Here is a 22,589-nt window from a genome sequence, read left to right on the forward strand (position 1 = left end):
GTCATAGAGTCTGCCCATCAGAATGGAGTCTGAGGCTGAGCCCTGGGGTACAGTAGGTCAGTGATCCCAGTTACTTGGGTGGTTGAGTCAGGAGGACAGTGAGTTCACGGCCAACCTGGGCTACAGAGTGAGTTTACAACTAGCCCAGGCAACTGTTTGAGACCTTGTGTCAAAATAAGGGCTTGGAAAGTCCTGGAGATAGAGACAGCTTGGTGGTAGAGCATTTGCCTAGCATGTGTGAGGATCTGGATTCAGTCCCCAGAGCTATCCACATCAACCAAATCAAAGTGGTCTGTGTTGGTCTTACCAGTGCAAGCTCGTCTCACTTTGGAGCTCGGGAACTAAGCTTTGCCACAGAGCCCAGACAACCCTGCAGACAGTCCTAACTGCCAGGCTGCTTCAGAACAGGCGGGTGGATGGCATCTCACTTCCTGTCCACCAGAGGCCTGAGAGGGTCAGCCTGCGATCCAGGGCTTCCTCACTGAGTGGAGGTCCGCTCGGGGCTGGCCTGCTGTGCTCTCCCTGCTGGGGAAGTGGAAGTCTTTGCCTCCAGCAACACACACTGTGCTGCGTGTACTTGGGCTGCTGCTTATTTTAAAGCTGAGAAACTTGTAAGGAGGCTGGCACCTAGCATGCGTACACAAGCTGCCAGCAGTCCCACACTGCTCCTAGGCTGCTGTCGCATCGCTTTCCTTTCAGTTGGGAGGGGAGAAAGGCTTGCAGCTTAGGAACTTCCAGGTAGGATGGGCAGCCACACTCGTTTTTTCTGCCTCCCTAGGGATTCCTTCGCTGTTGTTGCCCTGGCCACATGGCAGGGGTGAACACACTGGGTCCCGGCACTGAATGCTGGGTACCCGCTGGCCGCCGTGTGCACCTTGCGGGGGCAGCCAGGGCCCAGGTAGCCTGGACAGGCTCTCCTTGTACTTGTCAGGAGCTGCCTTGTCCAGAAGACCCAGATGCTGATCAGGCTGCATGACATGCTACCGCTCCCAAGCATCAATGTGCCGAGCACAGGTGCTTCCTGCAGCACTGACCCCAGCTCATGGTGTCCAGGGATACTTGGTGGAGGAGTTGAGGTGCTGTTTCCTACCTGCCTCACTGGCCATGATGTGGAGGCAATGGTGGAAGCAGGAGAACGTGTGGGCTCTGAGTGTCAAATACCTAACTTCTTGTCGGCCATAGCTAGAACCTGGGCTTAGGTGTGTTTACCCAGAGTTGGACATAAAAATAGCAGAGCCCATCAGAGGCAGTGACTCTGGTTCTTTTCCATTCCCTTGGGAATCCCTAGACCTCTGGGAAGTGTGTTCTCAGCCCATGTGATTGCTTCTGAATCATTTAGGATCTTTAACTACGAGGCTGGGGCTACAGGCCTGGGTTCTGGTTCTGTTGGCTCTTGGGCTTGCCCAAGCCCCTGTGAGTCTCTTACAGCCATTAGGTGCATGTGAGATTCTCTTCTTCACCTATGCTGTGGTAGGCACAGGTGAAGAGTTCACCATCTTCATCATCATCAACCCACCATCTGTTCTCCAGCTTTTACTCAGTATTTACCTCAAGGCGCTGAGCCCCAGGAATACAGAAAATAAGTGGATGTTTGGGGACAGGGTCTTTTCCTGTCCCTTGGAAAGCGGCCTGCCCTTCAGGGCTCTGCAGTCTGGTGACCAGTGTACGGAGGCCATTTAGATCTCTGTCTGTGAAGTGGACACTATCCAGAGGGAGTTCCGTCGAGTGCTAAGAACCTCCAGGAGAGCTGGTCCAGGAGAGTCACTGTTACAGCTTGGGCTCATGCTCTCTGCACATGTTCATGTAGCTCATAAGCTACAAAGCTGCTTCTGTTGTGAGCAGCCCCTGCCTGGTGCTGTACGCCCTGGGCATTCTCAACTTGTGTTATCCCTGACAGGTGTGGGCCTTAGGCCACATGCATGGCTTGACTCTCCATGTTTGGAATACAGGTTCCTGGAGGTGAGGGGTCTCAGAGGGGCTTGAATGCTGTGCTTGGAGGTTCAGGAGGGCTTCCTGATGGGCAAGTCTAGGCAGGTCATTGGTTCTGGGTTTGCTGGGCCAGTATGCAGCCTCAGGGCACTGCAAACAGCCCACCCCCAGCTCTATTCATAGTTACTCCAACCTCACAATGGGGGGGAGGATGCTCAAATGGTCATGGTCCTCCTAGGCCTGAGACAGCCACTCAAGAAGCTCATTCCACAGACAAGATGGCCAGATAGCCTGTGGAATGGAGAGTTCCAGGAGGGAGACAGCTCCTCAGCAAAGGACGACTTGGTGTGGTCACTGAGAAATGGGATGTCCCAGGCTCCTGTTCTTTTCCTTGGCATAGCTCTGAATGACCTGGTGCCCGGCCATTTTTGTGAGGCTGCTGTAGAGTCCGGAAGAAGAGGGGGTTGAGTTCATAACAGAGGGACAGGGAGAGAGAAGCAGCTTTGGAGGGCTCTGCTGCTACCCAAACATTGCACGCACAAAGGAAAACCCTGCTCCAGCTTCCCAGTCCCTCAGTGTGCTAACAACCATCACGTGCACTAGCAATTCTCTCCCAAGTGTGTGCCGAAGGGGAGAAGGGGCGCTCAGATAACACTTCGTACATCAGTTTTCACAGCAGAAGTACTTACAAACGGCAGTCCATCAGTGATTGAATGGATCGACAGTGTGGTATATCCATTCACTAGGCTATCACTGTCCAATGGAATATTGTTCAGCAATAAAAGGAGTAAAGTATCAATACAGTAATGAACTTGGAAAGAAGTCATATTATAAGACTACATTATGGAACTATCCCTACTAGACGCATCAACAGAGACTGGGTAGCTCAGCTGTTGCCAGAGTGTAGCTCTGGCTGTCCTGGAACTTACTCTGTAGACCAGATTAGTCTAGAACTCAGAGATCTGCCTGCTTCTGCCTTCTGAGTGCTGGGACTGAAGGCGTGCGCCACCACTGCCCGGCTTTAGAGGAAGTTCTTATTTTAAGTTCAACAAATGACTGAAGTACAGTAAGACTGAACATGGTGGCTCACATCTTTAATCACAGCAGTCAGGAGGCTGAGGCAGGAGGACTACTGTGAGTTTGAGGCTAGTTTGGGTTAGAGAGTGAGACTGTTTTGTGTGACTCTGGAGCTGGTGTGGTCTCAGTAGGCACAGGAGAGTGGGAGCCATGATGGGGAGCAGAGCCTTGGCTCTGGCCTGGTTCCAGCACACACTGGGGTCTTTATAGAGCCTGGGTTCTTCCCTCATTTCAGCAGAGAACGGAGAGGGAGACAGGGTAGCTCCCTCTGATGGTGTGCCAAGCCTAATGACAGCTGCTGAGGGAGGCTGGCTGTGGGGGAGGGGCCTTTCCTCCCCAGCTCCTGTTACAGGATTTAGTGGCTCAGCAAATTGTGGTATTTGGGGACTTTCATCTCCTATCATCTGTTCTCGGCCATCATTGCAGGCAAGTGGCCCTTATCAAGTGACTTGCTTTCCTTTTTCTCTCAGACTCCCATCTTCTCATTAGAGCAGCTGTGGGTAAGAATGGAGCAGCGTGACAAGCCAACATGGCCCCTGTGCTAGCTGTGCATCACAGGCCCTGCGCAAAGGGGGTAACCACGTGTGGCCAGGAGCTGAATCAGCCCAGAAGAATGTCCCTCTTTGTCCAGGCCCCTGGTTAGCTGGGAAATGAAGTCTCCAGACTGAGGCTAACCCAAGAAGGTGGCCCAGGAGGTTGTGGGCAGTCCGGGAGGATGCCTGTCCTTGGACTGTGGGAGGGACAGGAGTGTCCCTGTGAAGCTTGTTCTGTACTCTGTGCTGTCTGGCCACAGAGTATGGACCAGAGAGATGAAAAGTCTCACATGCTGTGTAACCCACCCCACGGGATGTCACTGGGACACAAAGCGTGCGCACTGTAGCTCACACTCTAGCTCTTTCCTGTGCGCGTTGCTTCAGGAAGCAGGTTCCCTGCTGATGCTGTGCCCCAGAGGGTAGCTCTTTCAAAATCCTGCTGGGGAAACCATACTTCTGTTTTGGTCAGGGTTGCACCACAGCTGCTTCTAAAGTGAGCCGAGGAGTCTGGCTCCTGTGTAGGCTGGAGCCAGGGGTGCTGCACTTCCTGTCTCTGGAGCCCTTTCTGTATGCATCACTGGGAAGGGACGAGGCAAAAGCATAGCAGTCATGAAGCAGCTGGGCGCCTAGGACCTCACCCAGGCCCAGGCCTGCTCTGCCTTGGCCTGAGCTGCTTTGGTGTCCAGGCCCAGGCAGGGGAACCCACTCCACCCTTATCGTATCCTTTCTTCTCCTTGAAGTGCTTCTAAGTCCCATGTCTTCCCTGTCCACACGACTCCACTCTGAGTATTCGGGGTGTGCTGAGCAATGTCCGGAGCAGGGCTTCCCAACCTTCCTAACGTGCGAGCCTTGAACACAGTTCCTCATATGTGATGAACCCCACCCCAGCCATAAAGTTATTTTTGTTACTACTTCAAACTGTAAATTTGCTACTGTTACCAATTGTAATGTAATTATTCTGGGAGATAGAGGTTTGTCACAGGGGTCACAACCCACAGGTTGAGAACCACTGGTCCACAGTATGCATATGAATGGATCTAGAGAGCCAACTCTTGCATCTGACAGGAAGTGGTGAATTGATACTGTGTGCTGGGGCACAGGCCACACAGACAGAAGAGGAACCTGGTCATGGTGGCTGAGGTGAATTTCCCCAAGGAGGCGGCATCTGGGCCCAGTCTCAAGGATAAACAGGGCTCTTGCAGGAGCCTCGTGGCTTTATTTTCTCATTCTCAGTTATTGCTGCACGTTCATTAGATTTTATATTACCACACAATGGTAACACCCAGCCATATGGTTTTAATGACAGAAAATGACCTAATCGTTGTTCACATTCGAGCATGAGGTTCCAGAACATTCTTAGTCATTTCTGAGAGACCCCTCACAGGAGCCACACTGAGCACACCCTGTTGCCCTCATCCCTTGTTAAACCTGTCAAGAGCCCAGCCTGGACATCCTCCTCTGAGGCTGATAGCTGGGAGTCAGCTTCTACCGCCCACACAGACCAGAGCCGGGTCTCCAGACTGCCCTGGCTCAGCCTCTCCTGGTGACCGGTGGCCCAACTGGTTTCTGTCTTCTGTGCCTCACGCCCTGCTTGCTTCACACACATTCCACATATCCTCCATGCTGTGAGCAGAGTCTGGAACAGGCACCCAGGGGGCCTGCCACTCCCTGCTGCCATTCACTCTCCATTCCCCTCATTCCTCCCAGCTTAAGCCGGGTCGCAGGCCCAGAATGTGGAGCTATGTAGTACTCTTCTCAGGAAGGACAGGCCTGGCTCCTGCATGTGGCCTGGTGCTGTAGGGCTCTAGCGAGAGCGTGAGAGCCACAATGGATGTTAAAGGAACAAAAAGACAGCTTCCAGGTGGCAGGGGAAGGGAGGGTTGCTGCAGCAAGAGTTGAAGGCTGGGCTGGGGCCCTGCATGCTGACTTGAGCAGAGGCAGGGCCAGCACCTCACTGAGGAGCAAGGAGCACAGCCATGGTCTCCACCCTCCTCAGGCTGCCCCGTCTGTGCAAAGAACACGGAAGCAGCTGCCTTTCAGGGGGCAGAGAAACACCAGGTGGGGAACAAACAGGAAAGACTCTGTGACTCTGAAGAGTAAACCCACGGTAGACCACCAGAGGCAAGAGGATAAGAATGCTGCTTGCAGAGGACTGATGGCCTCATCACATAGGCAGAGACCACAAAACATTGCCAGCTCTAGCTGCTGTGTGATCACTGCAGGGCACAGCTGGCAATATGGGTCTGGAGGACCGAGGGCGGCAGGGCAGATGGACAGGAAAACACAGACCATATAGCTCACGGGGCGTGTGGCTCCTCTCAGAACTATAGTGGATGTGTCTAACTGGTGGCTTAAGCCCATGCTGAAGGACTGGGCAGTAGAATCCACAAGGCTCTGGGTGTGATCCCTGGCACTGAAACAAGACAATGCCAAGCTAAAACCCTGGATGCCGGTAACATGGATGTCAGCGATGTGTCCCAGTGAACAATAACTCCTCTATTTGGGAGGATGGGGAAAAGGAGGGTGAACTTTGGGCCTCCTTCACAGGAACACAGGTGAGAAAAAGATCAAATGAAGCAAGAACAGAGGCTGTAATCATAACTCTCCAAGAAGGAGAAAGATGCAAACCTGTGTACTGTCCAGTGGAAGGTACTGGAACAGAAGGACCTAACAAGGATCGTGCCATGTCAACTGCGTGGGGAAAAGCCTACAACGCAACAGGTTGTATATAGGAATGACACACACACACACACACACACACACACACACACATACACAAATATATACATATGCATACAATAACAATGAAAAAAGAGTCCTTGAATGGAAGGAACATGGGAAGGTTTGGAGGGAGGAAAGGGAAGGAAGAAATGGTGTAATTATAATCCCAAGAAACAATATTGTCAGGGCTGGAGAGATGGCTCAACAGTTAAGAACACTGACTACTCTTGCAGAGCTCCTGAGTTCAATTGCCAGCACCCACATAGTGGCTCACAGCTCCAGTTTTAGGGAGCCCGACACTCTCACACAGACACACATGCAGGCAAAACACCAATTCACATAAAATACAAATAAATAAATCAAAACTGGGTCAACAAAGCCGGGTGTTGGTGGCGCACGCCTTTAATCCCAGCACTCGGGAGGCAGAGGCAGGCGGATCTCTGTGAGTTCGAGACCAGCCTGGTCTACAGAGCTAGTTCCAGGATAGCCTCTAAAACAATACAGAGAAACCCTGTTTCGAAAAACCAAAAAAACAAACAAACAAACAAACAAAAAACTGGGTCAACAAGGTGACTGCTGCCAAGCTTGGCAACCTGGGTGCAGTTCCCAGTATCTTCATGGTGGAAGGAGAACTGACCATTTTAACATGCACATGCATGTGTAAACATACAAATAAATGGGAAATTAAAAAAAAGAGAAAGAATGCATAACCACATAGAATATTCATAGATAGCCAGTTATGGCACATGCCTTTAATCTTAACACTCAGGAGGCAGAGGCAGGCAGATCTCCGAGTTTGAAGCCAGCCTGGTCTACAGAGCTAATTCCAGGGCCTGGGCTACACAGAGAAATTCTATCTTGAAAAATAAAAAGGAATATTCATAGATAATCTTGAATATATATATAAATGCAATAAACTGTACAAAATGGATAAACTGTTTAAATAGATAAACTGTTTAAAGATATTTCCCAGGTTGACCTAAAATGTGCACCTATAAGCTACCTAAAGAGACATATATATATATATATATATATATATATATATATATATCACAATGATTGGACTGGAGAGGTAGCTCAGTGGGTAGGAGCACTGGCTGCTCTTCTATGAGACCCAGGTTAGGCTCACCTACAGGATGGCTCACAACCATCTGTAAAACTAGATCCAGGGGATCCAGTGCTTTCTTCTGATCTCTGTGGGCACCCAGCACATGCAATACAATACAGGCAAAACACTCACACACATATTAAAAGAAATCTACAATCTAAAGATGGAATAAAGTCAAATAAAGTAATGATGCTATGGATTGTACCAAATTAACACTGATGTTCTACCACTAGGCTGCATCCCCAGTGGGTCTTGATCTGAGAGAGACACAGCTTGCTCTCTGCCTGTCTTCATGTCAGGGTGTGATGAGAAAGGCAGCTCTCGTCAGACCCTAACCAGGCGGACTCTGAGCTGGACATCATGGGTGCTGTGAGAACAGACTTCCGTTGTTTGGTACCCAGTCCATCAGACTAAGAGCAGCAGAGGATACAGGAGTGTTAGAGACATCAGTTCTTGAAAGTCCTATGACAGGAGTCAAATTCCACTTTCAGAAATAAGGTCCAAAGAGATTTAGAACCTGCCTGGAGTCATGGAGTTATGCAGGCTGGAGTCTTAACCTCAGAATATGATGTCATCATTGTCTGGGCTCCTGAGCAATGGGCACTGAGTACTGTCCATGCCCTATCAAGAGTGCCTGCTATAGGGTCTGACACAGACTAGGTGAACACCAATGTCTGTGGATGATTTTTTTTATAATGATATGATTAAGAAAGCAGTTGAAGGCCGGGTGTTGGTGGCACACGCCTTTAATCCCAGCACTCGGGAGGCAGAGGCAGGCAGATCACTGTGAGTTCGAGACCAGCCTGGTCTACAGAGTGAGTCCCAGGACAGCCTCCAAAGCCACAGAGAAACCCTGTCTCGAAAAACCAAAAAAAAAAAAAAAAAACCAAAAAAAAAAAAAAAAAAAAAGAAAGCAGTTGAATTGCCAGGTGGTGGTGGTACACACCTTTAATCCCAGCACTCAGAGCTTGGTGGATCCCTGTGAGTTCGAGGCCTAACCTGGTCAGCGAGTTCCAGGACAGGCTCCAAAGCTACACAGAGAAACCCTGTTTTGAAAAACAAAAAACAACAACAACAAAAAAAAAGGCTGCTGGGTGGTGGTGGCTCATGCCTTTAATCTCAGCACTCAGGAAGGCAGAGACAGATGGACCTCTGTGAGTTCGAGACCAATCTAGTCTACAGAGCAAGTTCCAGGACAGTCAGAGATACACAGAGAAACCCTGTCTTGAAACAAAAAAGAAACCAAAAAAAGAAGGAAGGAAGAAAGGAAGGAAGGAAGGAAGAAAAGCAGGTAAGGAAGCAGTTGGAGTTAATTGAATTCTGAGACACTACCCAAGATGTGCCCAGTACCTATGCAACTTTCAAGTGGGGTTGTTGACTGCGCAGATGGTGGTAGGGGAGCCATCAGATCCAAGTGTGGGCCCAGGTACACAGGGAAGGTACATGTGTGCTTCTGGCACCTTGCTCTGTGTGTGCAAGGGAATGTTTATATGTAGCGTGATGAATGGTTCACAAGGAACACTCACTATTCACAGGATGCCTTTTGAGACTTGGAAGGCCCGTATGTACAGTGTACCTACTTGCGCTGTAAACCTTACTGCCCAGGAAATGCCTTGTATCTAATGAGATTCTAAGGGAGATAAAAACATTTGGGAGGATGGAGACTACGTGAGGGGATAGATTTTTTTTTCCAGCAGCAGGGGTTGAGTAAGGGTCTCATAGATGCTGGACTTGTGGATACCTTACCACTGGTCACTTTACACAGCAGAACTGATGGGGTTCAGAACATGACATCAATGAACATGCCTTTCTTATGTTCTGAAGGTTGATGGAGATGAGTGGACCCTCGATCGCTGCACATCTCTTAGTGTATGCTACCAAGGGTTGTATTTCCAGTGATCACTGCCTACAGATGCATGGCAGCATGCCTTGGGCTAACTGTTAATAAGGGTCTTGGGCTAGGGAGGAATTGGAAATCATCCATTTAAAACAACTTATCCTGTAGTAGGCACTGCATTAAACACTGTACATGCGTCATCTCATTTAGTCCCTTCTGAAGCTGCCATGGGGACTGCCATTACCTTCCCTTCATGGAGCAGGAAGCAGAGGCTTATGCCAAGTAACTTCTCCAAGCTGGAAAATGGCACACCCCAGGTGTCTGCCTCTCCAGAGACACTTTCAACCTCTGTTCTGTTTGTATGCATTTAAGTGCTGTCCTAGCTTTGTGGAGAGCACAGCCTCTGCAGATGGAATTCACTACCCTGGGCCATAGTGAGTCACAGGAAAAAGCACTTGCCTCAGTGGCTGGGGTTGGACACTGACGCATGGCCAGGACCCCGCCACTAGCCCTTTCTGGGGTTGGACACTGACCCATGGCCAGGACCCCGCCACTAGCCCTTTCTGGGGTTGGACACTGACGCATGGCCAGGACCCCGCCACTAGCCCTTTCTGGGGTTGGACACTGACCCATGGCCAGGACCCCGCCACTAGCCCTTTCTGGGGTTGGACACTGACTCATGGCCACAACCCCATACCTGCTCTCCCTGGGATTAGACACTGACTCACAGTTGTCACTCCATTACCACTGGCTCTCTCTGGAGTTGGACCCTGGCCTGCAGCCATTACTCTGCAGTGGCCTGCTTACTCCTCTTGCCTTTTTCTTGTTGGGTGTTGCTCCTTCTGTGCCTCAGTTTCCACCAGGCCAGAAGGCAGATGCTTCCAGACACAGTGATGCTGTCAGAAGGGTACTCTCATGGCGTCTGGAGAGCTTGTATGCAGTCTCTGACTTCCTGGAGTACCTTTCCCCCCTTTCGAGTTTTGGAATAAAACCAGGCCCTTGCAGGCCAGGCAGGCCCTCTCCACTGAGCTCCACATCCAGTCCCTCAGGACACATCTTATGGGGAAGATCATTGCTTTGCGGATATTCCCAGGTGCTCTTTCTGTCAACTAAAAGGTTCTGTGTGGACCCTAGTAGCCCTGTGCTGGCAAGACGGGTGAAGACATGCTGGAAGTTGCATTCATCCTTTGAGGGCAGGGCTATGATTTATCCCTGCCCCAATCAGAGCTGCAGCTGCGAGAATGCCCCATTTTAACTCCGTAGTATATTACTCTCTCAGGGTTCATTCCTCTGTCTCTCCCAAAATGTCCAAATTAATGGTGTGTATTAGGGATAATGCAACCTTTCAAAGTCAAATTACAAAGATGCAGTTGTGGTCACAGCTCTCTCAAATATAAACAACAACAACAACAAAACCCAGAAGCAACAAGCCATTAACAATCAAGACCTTTACTACAAGAGAATAGGGACAGCAGCCTAGCAGACTACACCACAATGTGCAGGCAGCATGGCTTCATTGATGCGCCTGGCTGCAGCCCATCCTTTCTCCAGAAGCTCCACGGTCCATGGGCAGCAGCCATCCTCTCCTTTAACTTTATCTCTTTATGCTTTTTGCTGTAATGTCCCGAGGAGTTCATTCTGTATCTGTTTGAGATTTTTTTCACCTTTGCTGTACTGAGGCTTTTATTTATTATTACTTCTTACATCTTGGCTGTTTCCTGCTTACGCTTCTATTTCTCCTCTCTCAACACTGTTGTTTACAGCACCTCCACAGTCAGCACCATCTGTGCACACTGGTGTTTATTTTCTGTTCACATTGTTAATGAAGGTGCTAAATAAGACTGGATGAAACATGACCAGCACCCATGATTTCTTTTGGGCACACATCTCAGTGGCCTGTTAGGAACAGTGGTATATTTGAGCCTATTCAAGCTCATGCTGTTCAAAACCATGAGTTATGTTCACCAGTGGCCTGAGTTGCAAGACTTCACAGGAAGCCACGTAAGTCCTAGTCCCTGCCACATGAGAGTATTTAAAACAATACACATACAAATACATCAGGGAGAGAGATATTACAAAGACTTGCTAAAAGAGCAAATAGTTAAGGCTTCACTGGGCACAGGCTAAAGGATTGCATTTTTTTTTTTCATGACAGGGTTTCTCTGTATTGTTTTGGAGGCTGTCCTGGGGATTGCACTTTTGAACAATGTTAGGAACTAAGAACAAAATAAGTTCGCTGGGAACTCAGGAGTCCCTGGCTGTCTCTCCTGTTTAGTTTCTCTTGTGAGACAAGTTCTCTCTCTGCAGCCCTGGCTGACTTCGACCTCTTAATCCTCTGGATTCAGGCTGCCAAGCTCTGGTTGAGCATGGTTTTGACAATCTGTTCTTCACAGTGATGAGAGCTCTGGGGTACAAGACAATGAAACAGTCTTTGTTTTCCAGAAGCTCACCATTTGGGGAGGGAGGCAGAGGGGCAACAAATAACTCTCATGGAAGGTGTGATCCTGCCAGAGCCATGGGAGGTCTAGGAATTGTGTTAAGGATCCTAAGGCTTTGTAGGCAGACCCACTTTTCCAGCAACTTAGGCTCCCAGCACTCTGGAGAGGTGGGGCAGTCAGCACCTGCTCTGCACCAGACTTCCTATGGATCAAGATGCAGCTATGAGCCTGGGGTGCCAGGGGTGACTCACCCACTAGTCACTAATAACAACTCTCAAGTTCCAACCCCATGTCTCTCCTTGGCTTGGCTGGACCTCCTCTGCCCATAGGAGGAGGAGGGGAATTTAGACAGTGAGTCCAGGATTCACACAGGTTTGGCAGAGACAGCCCAGCCAGGCTCGTAGGCAGCCAAGAGGTGAGAAGTCCAGGCTGGCTCTGTGGGCAGTGAGAATCTTTGAGGATCTTGAGAAGAGAAGTCGGGAGTGCTTATCTCCTTCTGTGTGCTCACCACTGTCTGAGTCCTTGGCTGGCTTATGTCTGTCACTGCTTCCATCCCATTTTAAACTAAGTTCCATGGGAGAAGGGAACCTTGTACCAAAAGAGCCCTGCATATAGTTGGTACTCAATAGAATCACCAGTGCAGGGAAGTGGTAGAGATGAGACAGATAAGGTACAAAATAGGTGAATGGGGCACTTTGAAGGTAGAAGATGAATTGGGAAACTGAAGTTGGGAAGAAAGGGTCAAGGTGGTTAAAAGGGCAAGACAGTCAATAGAGAAATGCCCGAAAGGGAGAACTTGGCAGCTGACTGAATGTAAAGTAGATCATGGCTCCAGATCTTCAGTTTGGGTGGTGGTGAAGGAGCTAGAGAGAAAGAAGACAGCCTTGGGAGAGTGCTGATGACAGCTCTGGAAAATCCAGAGTTTCACTATGCATCATGCAGACCCAGGAGTACACAAAACCCACACCTTCCTCCCTTATGGGAAGAGGTGTGACACAGAAAGGTGTATCTCACGGAAGGACTGCCTCCCAGGACCTGTGTTATAAGTAATTCATCAGAAAGACTGTAAGATATTAAAGTGGTCTGTGTTGTGTATGAAAGGTAGGGCTGGGTACGGTGGTGCACACATGTAATCCTAGCACTCAGAAGGTGGAGGCTGGAGGATCTGGAACTTAATGTCATTCTTAGCTACATAGTAAGTTCAAGGTCAGCCATGGCTACATAAGACCATGTTCCAAGAAAACCATAAACAAACAAACAAACAAACAAATAAACATACATACAAGTGAGGTGGGCGGTGGTGATACACGTCTTTAATTCCTGCACTAGGGAGGCACAGGCAAGCAGATCTCTGAGTTCAAGGCCAGCCTGGTCTACAGAGTGAGTTCTAGGATAGCCAGGGCTACACGGAGAAACCTTGTCTCAAACAAGCCAACCAACCCACAAAAAACAACACAACTGAAGGCAGGACAGGACCTGTGCCTTCAGTCACCTGGTGTCAGTCACTCTTGTCCTTTTCAAACTGTTTCAAATTTCTAACTTAGCTTAGTTTCTTGTTGGTGTGTGTGTGTGTGTGTGTGTGTGTGTGTGTGTGTGTGTGTGTGTACACATGAGTCCAGGTGCCTGTGGAGGACAGAGACTGGTGTTTCAAGTAGTTATAAACCGCCGAATGAGGGTTCTGGGAATTGAAATCAGGTCTTCCACAAGATCATGCTTTTAGTTACTGATTTTTCTTCTTTCAGCTTACCATTTTCAGTATTTTTTTATTTTCATTTTTGTTGCTGTTGTTGTTGTGTTTTTAAGACAGGGTCTCACTATGTAGCTCTAGCTAGAGCTCACTCTGTGGACTCACAGATCCACCTGCTTGCCTTTGTCCCTGAGTGCTGGGATCTCGGGTGTGCCCACCAGCATGCACTAAGCCTTTGCAGTGATCTTTATCTGAGAGCGTCTGAGCTTTAAAAACACAAGGAACAGGAACATCATGAAGAAGAGGAGGAGGGATGGAGGGTGGTATAGCGCTTGCTTTCCCACTTATCCAAAACTGTGGTAGATTTGCAAGAATTTAGAGGCTGTTCCGTGACCATCAGCTGGGTGTGATTGTTGCATGATAGGCCGAGTCACCATTCAAGGGCTGCCAGGGTGTTGGACTGTCTACAGCCTGGAAAAAGTGTGAGACACTAACTTCCAGAACTTCTGTTCAAGTATACAGAGTCAGATGGCCTGTCAGGAAGAGACTGGACAGGACCTTCCTGCTTCTATGTATCTATGGGAATGAAAATTAATCAAAAGAGAACACAGTAAGAGTCCAGCAGAATCCCAGCCTGGAATTAGCTAATCCAGGACTTCTCTTGCAGCTGATGGCTCTGGGACTCTGTGAAGGCTACTGGCACATCTGCCTTACAAAGGTCGTGGTGAGAGTTAAAGGGGGACTGTGCAGGGCGGCTAGTACAGTACAGCATGGACAAGCTGCTGTGGGGCAGAGTGCTTTTGGGAGGGGTGGAGTCAGATATGGAGTGTTGGTCAAACATCCTGAGGCTGGAGATGATGGGATAGCTTACTGGTTGGTGCAAGCACAAGGCCCTGGATTCCATCCTCAGGAGAAAGGCTGAGAGGGCCCTTAGGCTCTATTGCCGGCCTCTTCCTGACCACCTCTGGCCTTTTAAGAAACAACTCGACATTGTGCTGCTATGATGGGAAAGCTTGTAGGTCCCAGAAGGTACTTTTAACTTGTTCTTGGGTATTTTAAAATCCCATACAAGCTGACAAAAGGATGGCACTTTCTTCTAAGCACTGCTAATCTGGTACTTTTTATAAAATTTCCACTTCACTGTCTCCAAACTTTGCTGCCCACCTAGGCTGTGTAACCCATGGGTAACCTCATTAGGGAGCAAGCAATTGGGGATTTTTGTACTAAGGGGGAATTCAAAGAGGTTAAAACAGAGTAATTCATAAAGTAACCCAGGACACTGAGAGGAAAAGAAGAACTACCCACTCTCTGCCACCTGTTTGAGAATGGAAGGATTTGCACTCAGTGATGTCAGCTAAACCTGGTCTCATTGTGGTCAGGGAGCCTCTACCTTGCCAGCACTATTCATGGAAAATACCCTCCTCCTCCAACACACACTTTCCTGCTGCTCTGAACAGAGGCTGGGCAGGCCTCCTGTCAATATGTTCTGTGTGCTGCCTACCAGCTCTGCCTTTTCTGTTCTGCATTTGCTATTTTAGGCGAGTACATAATGCATCAGTCTTCAGATTCTTACTTAATGCCTATGCTACAGAATGAGGACACAGTGATCACGTCAGGCAAGCAGGACAGTATTCCAGCAGAGGACACATTTCATGCAGCCTCACTTCCCTTTCTTTGGGCTAGGGCATTTATTTCTGGCACAATAATGAGAGGGGCAGTGACCGAGGTCCAGTCTTTCTTGCTCAGGAATCCCACATCACAGAAGCCACTGGCCATGCTGCTGAGGAGATTCAAGTCCATCTGACTACTGTCTCTTGTGTGTGTGCCCTTTCTTTTTCTATTTTTTTTTAAGTTCCCAGAAATGGCTGTTTAGATACAGGCTGGAGCTTGCTGGCTGGAATGTGGGTTTTCTCAAGCCACATATGTGCTTTTTCTGTGTGCCACGAGAAGTCTCGTTTTCTCAGTGATTACTGACTTGATTTAAGGACCCAAGAGAAGCTCTTTCTTGCCTGTCCAGGACCCTAAGAGATTTCAACCTGAAGTGTCTTCATGTGGCTTCTCACCAGATTTGGTGTGGCTGTGGGCCCTGTGGGTGCACAAGGCCAACTTCAGCTACCACCTAGGTGGGCAGTTCAGATGGACTTCCCCGCTGTGTGTTTTTATGGCTTTAGTGACTTCTAAAGCAGGTCTTATTTACTGCCTGCAGGGGGGCTGGTGGCTGGGGAGTGCGAGAGCTGAAAAATCTGCCACTGCATTTATTACATCCCTTGGCTTGGAAGTGGGTTAGTCATGTCTCAAAGATTGACTATCTGGTTGGCATAAGTGGGTGGGTTCACTTCCACCAATCCCTCCATTCTTATTCACTTATCTCATATACCAATTAAAAATTGTACAGCAAATGAGACCAAGTGGGTGTGCAAGTGATTCTATTGAAAAGTGAATAATTCAATAAAGACACCACACCGGTGCTTTCTAAAGAACTAACTCATAGCCTCAAGTGACTCAGCCATCTAGAAGGAGACTTGGAATCACTGGCCCAACTTCATTAGCATGAAAACAATCAAACCAAAGGCTCTCTTCCTTTGGGGCTAGATGTTAGACACCCTGAGTAATTTTTAGGTCAGTGCTGCCTGGGCAAGTCTGGAAAATGGTGCATGTCCTGATTAGACAGTTCCATGTCTGTGTTAAATGGCTGTCACAGGAGGGGAGCTGGAGGCTTTGAAGGGAAGGAGGCTCTGTGAGCAGTCTTGAGATGGTGTGAAGTGCTGCAGATCGTCTTTGCTCACTTTAACCCACCTGCAGGAACCTTGCAACTGAAATCAGAGCTCTGGGTCTGCTGAATACATTCCGGTTCCTGGGAGACTGCACAACAACACCCTATCCTGACTACACCTTAGATGCTGAAGAGCCGCTGAAACACAGTAGCCCTGAAAGTGGTTGGGCCCTTCCCCCAAAGGCTGCTTCACTCAGTGTGGTGAGTGGAACCATCAGGGTTCCCCACGTGATTACTGCCCTGGGAATGTTGGGAGAAGGTGCTGGTCTGGCTTTGCCTCTGATAAATGCCCCAGTTACCAGCCTGAGAAACAGCTTAGCAAATGACAAGCCTCCTGTATCCATCTCCTCTTATCTACTGGGGACACAGAGCTAGTTCTAGGCCAACCTGGAATAGAAGAGGGCTATCTATACCACCCCCCAAAAACAAACGAGAATATTATATACACAAGTATAATGTTTACTAGCACGTACGTGTGTGTGTGTGTGATATGACTTTGAAGCTAAAACTCCAGCCTTCAGCTTTTATGTTTATTTCTGATGTAGGAATGGTAGCTTGTGGGCTGTTACAGAAGATACTGGAGAGTCACTGATTCAGCGGTTCTGGCTGCTAATCAGCTTTACCCTGTACACATCAAGTGTAACTTCCCAAACACACAAAAGATCCTTCCAAGATATAGTATTAAAACAAACACTTTGAGCTGGTTGTGGTGTCATGTGCCTTTAATCCCAGCACTGGGAGGCAGAGGCAGGCAGATCTTTTAGTTCAAGGCCATCCTGGCCTACAAGAGTTCCAAGGGATACACAGAGAAACCTTATCTGGAAAAACTGAAACCAAAATAAAAAAACCCAAACCACAAAACAAAAACCTAGGGCCAGCAAGACAGCTCAGATTGTAGAGGTGTTTGCCACCAAAATGACCTGAGTGCCATCCCATTTAGATTGTCCCCTGACTTCTCCACTCACACTGAAACATGTGCATATTCACATGCATGAACACAGATGAATAAACACAAGCAATAAAAAACAGTAACTAGAATAATTTGTGATGAAAACATTAAAAACACCAGCACCCAAATGCCTAGGGCTGGGAATACAGGTTAGCTGATAGAGTGCTTGCCTATACTTAGAAAATCCCAGTTCTGATTCCCAGTACTGCATCAATCAATCAGGCATGGTGGGCACACCTGTAATCCCAGCTTTTAGATCGAGGCAGAAGAGCAGAAATTCAAGGTCACCTTTAGCTACATATTCAATTGGAGGTGAGCCTGTATCACAAACCAAAATAATACCAGAACAAATGCCTATTTGTGTGTTGGATATGGTTAGTATCCCGCAAAACTTTAATTAGGTCATAGAGTATTTTGTGGAGATATAAGCCCTCCTGTTTTGAGATGTTGCTAGTCTAGAATTCCTATACTCCAGTGACTTGTCTGCCCCAGCCTCCTGAGTAGACCAGAGTAGCTTAGTAAAAGCAATGCATTGGGACTGCAGTGTTGCCCAGGCCAAAGGAAAGAAGGGTTGGAGACTGGGGTCATCCCTGTGGCCCACCTTCTAAGCTGATGGCAAAGCTAACCAGGTAGCACACTCTCTCTTGAAACAATTGCCCCTTCTCAACCAAGAGTTCACATTCCAGAGGCCCTGGAAGTTCTGAGCTGGGGTCACAGTTGTACTTTATAGAGTTCTCAGAGACCAGATGAGTGACTTTGCATCTACAAGCCAGGGGTAAGATGGGGCTGTTGCCAGGGTCCCTGGGATCTGCAAAAGACCACCTGGTCACAGATATCACCTTCGTCTCACGAAATGAAAAGGAAGTGGAGACCTGCAGGCAATCTCTCTGGATCTTTTATGAGCAGTTGTGACCACTTCTCCCTCCACTTCCCATTGCTTGAGCATAGGAGCAGCCCAGGCAGGAGACAGGCAGGCACCATGCCCATCTCTTTAGGCCAGTGAATCCATGGCCAATGAGCCAGACATAGTGCCCAGAGATGGATGATTGGTAAGGGAGGGTGTTTCTGGCGGGCTCTAATTTTTTCATCTCAAAAAGGCTGGTCTCAATTGAGGCATTAGGTCCCTAAGCTTGGGCTGGCAGTGGGACTTTCTCCCTTCCTGGCTCCCACAGGCTTTGTGGTTGGCCCTGGCTGGGGTGCTGCAGGTGCAGGGCAGCAGAGCTTAGTAATATGGGGGCCACAAAGGAAAGGGGGCAGGGAGAGGATGGCAAGGGGAGCCCGAGCTAGACAAAGGGAATCTGCGCCTCCGAGGAGGGTGGGCTGCAGGGAGGTGGCGTGGCCAAGGCTGCCGCTTTTAGCTCTGCCACTCCGTGGTTGCCATGGTAACACAGGCCGGGTGCTTCCATCTGACATTAAAATGCTGCTGCGGGCCGAGGGAGCGGGTGCTGTAGCTGTGGGTGGGAAATGTGCTCAAATACACACACGCACGCCCACTGAGAAGGCCGGTGTGGCTTACTTCAGACTGCATCATTTACAGTGCCCCTCCAAGCCTGCCCTCCTTACATGGTTGCTTTGTTTGTCTTTCTTGAGGTGATGATTTGGGGTGTGGATCTTTTGCTTGCACAATGATGAGCTCACTGAGCTGCTCAAACGGAAGGGGTATATGGATTTGGTAAGGTAAGGGCATATGATTAGTGCATGAGAAAAGTATAAAGCAACAGGGAAATGAGCTTTAGGATTAAAAAAAAACAAGGGAACAGACAAAGAGACAAGTGTTAGGCAGAAAGAGTTGAAAGGCAAGCCCACGAGAGTGCGACCCTCCAGACAGCTGCAAGTGGATGAGGAAAGCCTGAAGGCCAGAGGCCCTGGGGAACCATCCTGCAGCAGGGCCTTCTCACGACAATTCTGCGCAGATGCCTCCTCCAGAAGAAGAAAATCAATGTGTATCCCTTTTTGTCTTCCTTCCGGACTCCAAGCCCAGCCTCATGGTATTATCTCTCCAACTGTTCCAGCACCAACAGGAAAAGCGTGCCAATCTATTCAGATGGCACAGCGGAGCTCACTCATTTCTGTAGCTGCTCAGCCTGTGGTGGAACCTGCCGCACACAGGCTGAGGGTGACCGGCCCTGCAACTCACAGGGGGAGGCCACAGAAGACTGGGGTTCCCAGGGTAGGCTTCCCAGTGCAATGAGGCCCAGAAACGCCCTGGTGACACCAGTTCCTTGCTATGGAGTCACAGTGTTAGGGGATACGATTGGGGTGTTTTTGTAAGCTCAGTACACTGTGGGGTAATGCATCTGCCTTTCCCACAGGTACTCTCTCCCTTATGACACACCTCTCCTGGGTCTGCAGCATCATGCTTTGTCAGAGATGACAAAGAGGTGTGTTGATGAATAATAGGTGTGTGACACACTGCTGTGGGCTGCTGGGAGCTGACTCTCAACTGCTCTACTCTCAGTTGCTGTGGGAGTCCCAGGAATCAGAGGGCAGCAGTCTGCCTGGAGTGCTAATTCCTAACCACACTACTGGGTCATTTAGGCTGAAGCTGTGTCCATTTCAACAGCCTTAAGGATTTCACAGTCACCCAGAGTGGAGCATCCTTCTCCCCCAAGCCTTCACTCAGCCATGGAGAAGTACAAATGACACACATCAACTGCTGTGGGTCCTGCATCCCAGAGGAAAGGCAGAGCTCATCTTCCTGGCAGCAGGGGTCGGGATGCGAGGATGGCTTGGAATGACAGCAGGCAGAGAAGGAATACGATATGGAAGGACAGAAAACACCACAGCTTCTTTTCAGGATTCTCCCTTAAAGACCGAACCTTAGTATGGAAGCTTAGAGTCCTAGAACAAACCTTGAGTTCAGCTTTGAGCAGGGACACATGCAAAGCATTGTGGCTAGAAGGCTATTTATTTCCTCTAGACACTTCCTTTGGGGACAGATGGCCTGTGCCTCTCTTGCTGCCTACTGCAATTTTCTTGTATCTTGACAGTAAAGAAGGCCATTGTAAACCATGACAACCAGCCTACTCCTTAGAAACATACCTAAAATAGGGACTAGGCCCAAGCAATGATATTGATCCTGTGGCCTAACCATGTGTTAGGAAGTGGAGTGTTCTTCCTTTAGAGGTGACCTGTGTGGGACAAAGGCCCACAAAGGCCCACAAAGTCCCACATGACTGGAAAACAGCAGAGAACCCAGAGGAGGAAGTGAAGATTGTGCTGATCCAGCTGTGACAGCACACATCTGTAATTCTACTCAAGACATTGAAAACTTCAAGGACAGCTTGTGCCACATTGAGAGACTCTGCCTTTAAAAAGTAAGAGAATTTCAATTCTTTATAAAAATCCCTCCCATGTTTGGCAGCAGCAGATTAGGGAACATTTCAATACAAATATCAGTTAGGTCCATAACCTTAACATGGCAGGGAGAATGTTGGTTTGCTTACAGTTACTTCTGGGTTTATATAATCCTATACAGTTAGACTAGATACAGGTCAGATCCTGTCACATGCTTAAAATATTCCAGTCTAATAAAATCCATACATCTCACCAGGCAGTGAAGACAAATGCCTTTAATCCCAGCACTCGGAAGGCAGACAGACAAATCTCCGTGAATTTGAGGCCAGCCTGGTCTACAGAGTGAGTTCCAGGACAGCCAAGGCTACACAGAGAAACCCTGTGTCTCAAAAAGCCAGGAACCAAAAACAACAACAACAAAAACCCAAAACAATCATACATACCTTAGGATCAAATGCTTTTATGTTTCATGATAAAGAAGAATTCACTAAAAATGATAAAAATACAAACTCTGCGTGGGTTATCACCCCACCATGCCCCTACTCCTGTCTTACTGTTGCAATCTGATATTGGCTCCTAATGTTGAGTAACAACCATTGTTTCTGAGTTAGAAAGCTTCTTGAACCCAAACAGTGCCCTCACAACTATAATGTCTTGAAGACCTTTTTCAGTTCCTTTAGATATAACTACTAAAATAAACACAACATACCTCCCCAAAATGAATCAATAGAACATATTGTTTAACAACTACTTATACTCATATGCAATGAGTTACTAAGAAAGATCAATTAGTACTTCTTACTTTATTTTTATTATTTTTTATTTTGCATGTATGAGTGTTTTTCTGCATGTGGTATGAATACCTTATCCATACCTGGTGCCAGTGGAGGTCAGAAGAGGGCATAGATTACCCTGGAACTGGAGTTACAGATGGTTGTGAACTGTTATGTGGGTGCTGGGAATTGAACCAGGGTCCTCTGCATTGAGGGTCTTCTTAAATGTTGGATGTTGCCTTAGATGAATTAAATGATTACAATGATCATAAAAGACACCTGGTCAACACATTAGGCAGAGTAGGTCCACTGCCTCCTAAGCAGACATCAGTGAGCCAGAGGGAGGAGATGGTGAGAGGAATGGGAGGAGAGGTCGGCACAGCTTGGTGCGAGTGGAGACTAGGAAGCACAGGAGCAGTGTGAGGACGGTAAGGAGGACAAGGCAGACAAGAACAGGGCTAGGAACGTGCCAGATTGGCCCTTGTGGGAGAGCCAGATTGGCCAGTGTTCCATGTACACATCCCACTGATTGTTGGTCTCCTTGCTATCTGAGTGTGTGTCCTCAGCTACTTAGCAGCACCGCCTCTGCATGCCCACTGCACATAATGAAGGAGCAGGGAGGGCCAAGGAGGATGGAAAGGAAAAGGAGTGTACTTAGCACAGGAGTGGCCTTGGTTATAACCCAACAGCTTTATTCCATAGATAACCATGTCTTGAGCTAGCTGTAGTTGTACATGCCTGTGATCTCAGCACCAGGAAAGCTGAGAAAGGCAGAATAATCAAGAGTTCAATGTCAGCCTAGGTTACAAAGGAAGATCCTATCTCAAAATAAAGCAGGAAAGGGAAAAGAAAACAATCAACCAACCAATCAAGACAACAAAATGCCTTCAAAGCACATAGGTGGTTAGGGGCAGAACAACACTTGTACAGAGCACCCAAGATTCTCACCCATTCACTCATTCACCCCCTCACCCAGTCATTCCCTCACCCATTTCTCTCATCTGAGAAAGGGAAGAAGTACAACACCCATAATGGAAGCGCACAATGAGATCCACAACTGAAAAAACTCTACAGGAAACCCAGAGGTCTGGGAGGAGTCACCCTGGTCAGTCTTCATGACCAGCAATACCTCCAGGGCCATACTGTTGGAGGGAAAATGCCTGGGGGCCAATCTTGACTGGCTCTGGACAAGCAGGGGTCAGCAGAGCAAATGTCCTAACCTCTGCTTGCCTCAGTGTCCTGGGACATAAACTGGAAATTTGTGAAGCTGCAAAGTGAATGATCCAGGGCAGAGTGCTCTCAACACCATGGCTGGAGTGGCACTGCGAGTGTTATGATGGTGACCACACAACTGGGACAACTACACAGCAATTCATATTTCTTACCAAAAAAAAAAAAGTGTCAATGCTCTCATCTGCTCAGGAAAGCAGATCTGTGCTAAATGAGCGTATTTATCTTTGAAGTTTC

The 22,589-nt window shown here is 48.4% G+C and overlaps 2 protein-coding genes across 3 annotated transcripts in view; one reads left to right on the top strand and one right to left on the bottom strand.

The window, feature by feature from the left end:
• Cdk5r1 (cyclin dependent kinase 5 regulatory subunit 1) overlaps nucleotides 1-22,589 on the top strand; it is a 76,960-nt gene that overhangs the window by 9,010 nt on the left and 45,361 nt on the right. The window lies entirely within an intron of this gene.
• Nucleotides 1-22,589, bottom strand: part of Myo1d (myosin ID) — a 300,654-nt gene that overhangs the window by 2,478 nt on the left and 275,587 nt on the right. The gene's annotated exons all lie outside the window — the stretch shown is intronic.

The sequence above is a fragment of the Mesocricetus auratus genome, unplaced genomic scaffold (genome assembly GCF_017639785.1).
Source record: "Mesocricetus auratus isolate SY011 unplaced genomic scaffold, BCM_Maur_2.0 Super-Scaffold_100007, whole genome shotgun sequence".
Taxonomy (NCBI): domain Eukaryota; kingdom Metazoa; phylum Chordata; class Mammalia; order Rodentia; family Cricetidae; genus Mesocricetus; species Mesocricetus auratus.